Source organism: Sander vitreus, chromosome 1 (genome assembly GCF_031162955.1).
Source record: "Sander vitreus isolate 19-12246 chromosome 1, sanVit1, whole genome shotgun sequence".
Lineage (NCBI taxonomy): Eukaryota > Metazoa > Chordata > Actinopteri > Perciformes > Percidae > Sander > Sander vitreus.
Window position 1 is genome coordinate 8,341,930 of NC_135855.1, and position 6,000 is coordinate 8,347,929.

The window sequence follows — 6,000 nt, forward strand, 5'->3', positions numbered from 1 at the left end:
GATATTGCAATAAAAGTTGTTAAAACTGATGAAAAACTCTTTGAAATAATCCAGTGTGGAGCCCTGGACCTATGAGAGTGCACATGGAGCGCTAGCTGAGATGCTAACTAGCACAATGGCAGACACCATTCACTAATGCTAAAACCATTAGCTTGATATTTTAAAGCTGCAAACTTAATCCAGTGCTGTGTAATATGTTTGTTTGCATAATTGTTACACACTTTGGAATGTGTTGATTTAGCACTTTTATCTGTGCATTTTGAGCACATTAAGCCATATTTGAATTATCTTTGAGTGTTACATTTTATTTGAGATGTCTAAACATGCCTAGTAGATGCTTACTAGTATCTACGTTATTTTGATATTATTATATTGAAGAGGTTTTTCAATAATTATCTCTAAGAATATTTTGAGAGTGTTTGTTACCGATATTGTGATGTCATATTACAATGATTGTTCAGTTTAATGATATGATGATTTTACATGAATTATATTCTATAGTTCATGATTGAAAGCTAAAAAAAAAGCTAAATGAATGTTCTGACCTTACTCACTGTAGGTCAGGTTTTTTTTGTTGGACCCTTTGAACCTTTGATCTACCTGGATGTTGGAGCCTGAATCGAGACATTGATGGCGAGCCACAGCCCAGAAGAGAACTAGCGATACGGTGCCTGCAGAATTCGACATTACATACACACACCCACCACCAACTGCGCGGTAGGACAAACTCTCTCCACTTCCACAGTGGACCGAACTGAACTGAAACTGAATTTAAGTGACTGAAAACTGGTCGGAAATTCTGAACTTTAAATCACAGCTGTGAGTTTTGTTTATATTTTTTATTTTTCTACTTACCCGGGTAAGATTTGTGTCATTTGAAGAGTGTGTAATTTTTATGTTTTTTGGCTTATCCTTCCCATCCATGCATTAAAAAGGGAAGCGTTTTTGTTTCTCAAAGAAAGTACAACTGTGTTTGAGTCATTCCTGGAGTATTGTTTGGTTAATCCTGGGCTCTATAGTAGAACATAGAACTTCTGATCCCACTGGCCATAAATAATTATGATAGAGTAATCCATTTCTGTCATCCATTCCATCTGTTACACTATGGAATCACTACGTGATGCTCTAGAAACCACGGACTGGCATGCCCTGTATGAGCCACATTCGGATATTGACGGATTAGTAGACTGTGTCTCTGAGTACATTGGGTTCTGTGTGGAAAACTCCATACCCACTAAAGAGGTCTGCTGTTACCCTAATAACAAACCATGGCTCACCAGTGACCTGAAGGCTCTACTCAAGGAAAAGAAGAGGGCCCTTAGGTCAGGGGACCAAGTAGAACTCATGGATGTATTAAGAGTTAACTCCATTACAAAGATTGGCAGAGCACACTGCTACGGGGAGGGTGAACAACTCAGTCTTAAGGATAGTAAGGACGTATTCAGGAGGAAACTGGAGGAGAGACTGGAAATGAACAAGGCCAAGGACATATGAAATGAGATGAGAGAGATTACCGGCTTCCAGAGGAAAGGTGGCGGCGTAGTTGAGGGAACAGTACAACTAGCAAATGAGCTTAACCAGTTTTTCAACAGGTTTGACGCAAGCTCCCTCACTCCCAGTAGCCCCCCTATTCAGTGATCCAGCAGCAGAGCACTCGGCGGCAGCAGAGCACAGCGGTAGCAGAGCACAACAGGCCAAGAAGCAGCCTGCTGCCACCGGGCCCAGCTGCAGCCAGCTGCCACAAGGCCCGGGATCCAGCATCAGCCTGCTACAATGGCTACTGCTACCACTACCACTCTATCCACCCTGGCCTGTGAGAGCTGCGTCGGTTTTACCGACGACAGTATACTGCAAATTAAGGCAAATAAACAAATAACCAACCTTAAAGAAGACATCCAACGGCTGTCCGAGGAACTTCAGAAGAAGGACTCTTCACTGTCCAGTTACGTTGATCTGGCATGTGGACAGTCTCAGAAGCTGGCTTCGCTCGACTCAGTCCTGCAGGACACTGTGGCGTGGGACCCTGTCGCTTGTCAGCGGCCCTCCTCCTGCTCTACTCCACACCATGGGTCAACTTGGGTGGACTTGGTGGTCCACAGTCACAAGAGGGGCTCTGACGGGACCGTCTCTCCACCTCTCCTGACACTCTCCAATTGCTATGCTGCTTTAGCTTTAGCTGGTGAAAATCCGGTCCACCTGGTTGGTGTCTCTGCGCCTCCTTTACGACCGGATCCACAACACCTGTGAAACCCGTAGGCCACCCTCCGCTGGTAGCAGTGGAAAGTCAGCTCGGCGGCCTTCCTCTGTGACCTCGACCTCCTCCACTCGGCGCAGGATTGTTAAAGAGGCCGTGCTTCGTCACTCTGGGGGGCTTCCTCGACCGGACCTTGCAGGTAATCCTCCACCTGGTACCGATGTAGCTGGCTCACAAAACTCTCCTGTCCTGTTCCTGCCAAGAGCCGTCCGGCTCTCACTTTCCTCGCCCCCTTTTCGCCCCCACAATTCTGATAGTGGGCGATAGCATTACCAGGAACCTACGCTTTTTCAATGCCATAACACGTTGTTTTCTGGGAGCAACAGTCCCAGTCCTCCTGGACAAACTGCCCGGTCTACTGCAGTCTCTCTCCTCCTCCATAACTCGGGTGATAATCCATGTGGGCAACAACGACATGGCACGTCGGGAATCTGACCTGACAAAGAAGGACTTTAACGACCTTTTTAGCCTTTTAGAGCGCTGCGGGAAATCTGTGTTTATCAGTGGTCCCCTGCCAACGGTCTCCCGCGGTGCAGAGCCCTTCAGCCGACTACTCAGCCTAAACACCTGGCTCCAGTCCACCTGCTGTGCCCATAACTTCAGATTAATTGACAATTTTAACCTGTTTTGGAACCACTCCTCCTTTAACAGGAACGATGGTGTCCACCCAAACAAGCTGGGTAGTTCAATGCTAGCGGCTAACATACAGCACGCAGTACAGTCCGCCCCATGTGATTGACTGTTTACACCACACACCCCCTCCACAGAGTCTTCTTCTTTCACTACCACCCCTTATTCACCTCTCACGGTGGTGTATAAAAATTGCTTTCAAAGTCGGACAGTACCCACTGGGGTTTTTTCTTCATTTGAACTGCAGGTGACCAACGTTGGTAGTTCTAATCCGTTTATTGTATTTTAATCTACCGACCTCCTGGTTCAAACAGTTATTCTTTGTCTGAATTCAGTGATATTTTTATCATCTATTATTAGGTTGGATAAGGTGGTTATGGTCGGAGATTTTAATATTCACGTCGATGACATGTCTTGCAATGTCTTGTTGCTGCTGATTTTCTTAATGTCAATTTGTCAATGTCAATGTCAATTTCTTAAGGGCGGAACGACAGTGGAAATCCTCCAAGCTTAGGGTGACCAGATTTCCCGGAACTAAAACCGGGACACTGTGCGCGTGACCGTAGTGCTCGTGCACGCACACAATTTTTAACGTGAACACGTGCCAGCGCAGGTCAGACATAGACACAGACAGTAACTTCATTATTTTGATTGTAGGCTCCTCATCTAATAATAACAGTGCTTTTTCCTGTAAAATTAACAAAATTGCAGCAACAGCCTTTTTCAGTTTAGTGTGAGATTTATGCTGAGATTTTTTCTAAAAACGATTTTTTGAAGTGTTATTTATTCCAATAACACCAAAAGAATTAAAATGATTGTGATGGTGAATTTTTATGCACCTATTTCTACTTTTTTTCTGAATCAATGTATGCTGCAAATATCTTTATGTAAAGAGAAACATAGATTACAATCCAAATATAAAAAACATAATTGAATATATTGCAGTAAGGCTCTCAGGCATTCTGTATTGCTTTCAACTATTTATTCTCCTGTAGATCGACTTTACTAATTATATCTGAGTCAGCACACATGTAGACTAGGCATCATTTACTCTTCCCTGCTGTTTTACATCTTTTGTTGGGGAATTAACGTCCTTTAATGTGCATATGACAATTATTCACCTCAATGATACATTAATTCATTTTAATTTATTTATAAAGACCCTGGACTGTAATATTTCAGATGATTGAGCAAGATTTCTGCTCATGTTCAAAACTTTGTACACATTCAAAATACAGTATCTGTGTTCTCTGTGATTTGGAGGAGTCGTGATATTTTGAGAAAAATAAAGTTATAATAGGGTATTACAAGAATAAAGTCACTGTATTTCAGAAAATAATCTACCTGCACCATAGCCTGCTGTGCTTTACGTGATTGCTCTGCTGATACGGTAGATCTCAGACCGTCTGACAGACACAGAACACTGAATGAGACACATAGTTTAGCCATGGAAGTGGAAAACTGAAACTACTGCAGAAATACACAGAGCACAAAAGTAACACTTCTGCCGCAGCATGTCGACAGCAGAGTGCGTCCATAAACCTGAAGCTGTCCTGCATTTTACAGCGAGAGTGGACACTAAGTGACGCACAGGTCGGCTTCAGAGCTCCGTGTGTCAAACTAAATCATTAGTATTGCCCTCCTAAACTTGGTGTTGATGGCATCAATGTATTAGACTGATTTGGCTATGATTCCTCCGAAAACTTCACCTTTCACAGCTTTCCTCACTTAGAGACGGTTGCTAGGTGATAACAACAAATACAGCATGGTCGGACCCCGCACGTAGCTGCCCGTTCTATTCGCCTCGGAAAATAAACTGGACAAAGTTACATTCGGGGCTACACTCAAAACATTTGGGGCTGAAGCCCCAGCAAAATCGGTTCACACCGCTCCTGGTGTAAACCAGGACATTTTAGTGTCCCGACAGGCTTTTGTCGGGACTCGGGACACACAATTCAAAATCGGGACCGTCCCGGTCAAACCTCTGGTCACCCTATCCAAGCTTCATGTTCACCAGCTGTATTACAAAGACATTTTGACTGAATACAACAACATGGTTAAGGAGGCGAGGACATCATATGCCGCCCAATGATTGGAAGTGAAACTCCGGTTCCCTTTACAGATGTTTATTAACACCGTAGAACTAAAAGTTCAAGTAGACAAAATAAAAGACATCATATATTGCAATCATTACATAAATAGCATGACTTAGCACTGTAGCTAATGCTGATAAAGAATACAGTGTAATACTGACCACTTTAGCCTGCTTCTCAACCAACGGCAGAGTCATTCCCCAGAGGCAATCTTCACAATCAAAAGTATGATTCGTCAACTCACACACAGTTGTAGCAAACACCACGAAGCATAATAAAAAAATAAAAATAAAGAAACAAACCAGCAGGTAACATCACCGCTACAGGTGCCTTGGTCTCTGGTGTAGCTTACGGAGCTAACAGGCGCTACTTCCGGTTTTTACTCATATCAAAATAAAGGTACGTATTTCAAAATAAATTCAAAAAACGGCTGCATTTACACTCCCACCATCACACAATGTGTGATTCACAATAAAAATTAACATTGTTAACAGAACCCTGTAAAACATTGATGTAAATACTCAAATATGATCAAAACAATGTCATTGAAGAGCTAACCTACTTATTCAGCCTCAAGCAATAGTACTGTTTTGTGTATGGACCTTTCTAAGTAAACTGGCTTATTTGAGCGTGTGCCTTTACTGTTCAGTGTTGTGTCACTAAGTAACAGTTTGAGTTTCCTAACTCTTCCGTCAGCTCCTTGGAAGACTTCAACTACCTTCGCCAGCTTCCACTGATTTCTTGGTGTGCCATCATCTTGCAACAGGACAATGTCATTCACTTTAGCATTTCTCCTGTCCTTGTTCCATTTGCTCCTCTGCTGCAGATTCAGCAAATACTCTTTTCTCCACCTGGTCCAAAATTCATTGGACAAGAACTGTACTCTCTTCCATCTTTTCTGAAGATAGAGATCTTCCCTTACAAACTCTCCAGGTGGTGGTGCGATTATTGACGATTTCATTGTCAATATGTGATTTGGAGTTAGGGGTTCAGGTCCTAATTGATCATTGAGATGTTCTGTGG

General features: G+C 43.0%; 1 protein-coding gene across 3 annotated transcripts in view; it reads right to left on the bottom strand.

Annotated features, from left to right (window-relative positions):
• Positions 1-5,332, bottom strand: part of tmc3 (transmembrane channel like 3) — a 69,270-nt gene extending 63,938 nt beyond the window's left edge. For all 3 annotated transcript variants that reach the window (XM_078260189.1, XM_078260276.1, XM_078260103.1), the window contains exon 1: positions 5,139-5,332. The gene's annotated coding sequence lies outside the window, so the exon portion shown is untranslated. The remainder of the gene's footprint in view (positions 1-5,138) is intronic.
• Positions 5,333-6,000: the final 668 nt, after the last annotated feature.